Genomic DNA, 1455 nt, shown 5'->3' with positions numbered 1-1455 from the left:
GAGTTTGCACGTGCTCAGACCTCATCCCGCCTCCCCGAGGCGCGGGTCTCGGTCCCACCACCGCGCCCCCTGGCACCCAGGCGATGGGGAGCGGGAGGTAAGGCAGCGCTTACAGCGAGGTATGCGTTTCCCCCGTCCCCACGCCGAGCCCGCGCTGACGGAGCTGGCGCTTCCTGCTGCGGCTGACAAGTGTGCACAGAGGCATTTGCATAACACCCGGCAGGCCGGGACACCAGGAGGCTGGGTGGTCCCAGAGCGGGGCGGTGGATGCAGGCAGCAGGCGGAGCTGGCACCTCGCATCCCCTTCCTCTGCAAAGCCCAAACCCTGGGTCCCACCGAGCAAAGCACAACCCCAAAGCGCCTGTGCCGAGGGGAATCCAATCCAAGAAGCAGGGGATGGGGTGACCTGTGACTTACCCCGACCACCAAGGAGGGTCTCAGCTGCCAGACCAGCCCATGGGCTCCATCACCCCTCACACCAGGACCCAGCACATCCCACTCCAAACCATGCTGCCCCTTCTTTTGGCAGCCACCAAGATGGATCCATCCAACAGCCCCAGGAGCAAACCTGTCGTGATTTACTGAACCCAGGACAAACCCGTTCATGGGGACTCCAGCCCAGCCTGAGTCACCCCAGGAAGCAGCATTCCTCAATGGCAGGGGACAGCTGAGGCAGGGCACAGCAGGCAGGGCTGCCTGCTCTGCCCCAGGCCCTTCCCTATCTATGCAGGTATTTAATGACTCATTACTTTATTACTTAGGTTCCCAGAGGAACAGAAATGCTCTCACCATGTTTGGCACCTACAGCATCGTGCTCCAGCCCTGCTTCGGCACCGGAATCAGCGAGTTTCCACCATGTTATTAGAAGCAGGGATGGATTCTCTCCAAGAGATCGCTGCAATGGTCCACCACACTCCCAGACTTATCTCTCATTCCCCTATCTACCCCAAACCTGCCGTGCCCAGGTCCCATCCATCACTTCAGCCCTGTCCCCAGCAGGCAGGGGGAGCAGGTTTTTCCCTCCCTGCTGCAGACCCTGGCTGACAACACAAAAATGCACCATATGGCCTCAGGGTGCTGCTGGGACCTCTGCAGTGGCTGGGAGCTGAGCTCGGGCCAGACATGAAACTGCCATGGGTGTAATGACACTGTTCTGCTTGCCCATGCCACAGCCTGCTTGACCGCAGCCCCACTCACTTCCATCCCTGTTCTCCACCAGTACTGGCACCTGTGGCATCTGCCCCCAACATAAGAAGGACATGGAGCAGTTGGAGTCCTGAGGAAGCCATGAAAATGCTTCAAGGGCTGGAGCACCTCTGCTCTGGAGACAGGCTGAGAGAGCTGGGCTTGTTCAGCCTGGAGAAGAGAAGGCTCCACAGAGACCTTAGAGCAGCTTCCAGTGCCTGAAGGAGCTGACAAGAAATCTAGAGAGGGGCTTTTGTCACAGGCCTGTAG

The sequence above is a fragment of the Nestor notabilis genome, unplaced genomic scaffold (assembly GCF_000696875.1).
Source record: "Nestor notabilis isolate BGI_N333 unplaced genomic scaffold, ASM69687v1 scaffold12806, whole genome shotgun sequence".
NCBI lineage: Eukaryota > Metazoa > Chordata > Aves > Psittaciformes > Psittacidae > Nestor > Nestor notabilis.
This window is presented reverse-complemented; position numbering follows the sequence as displayed.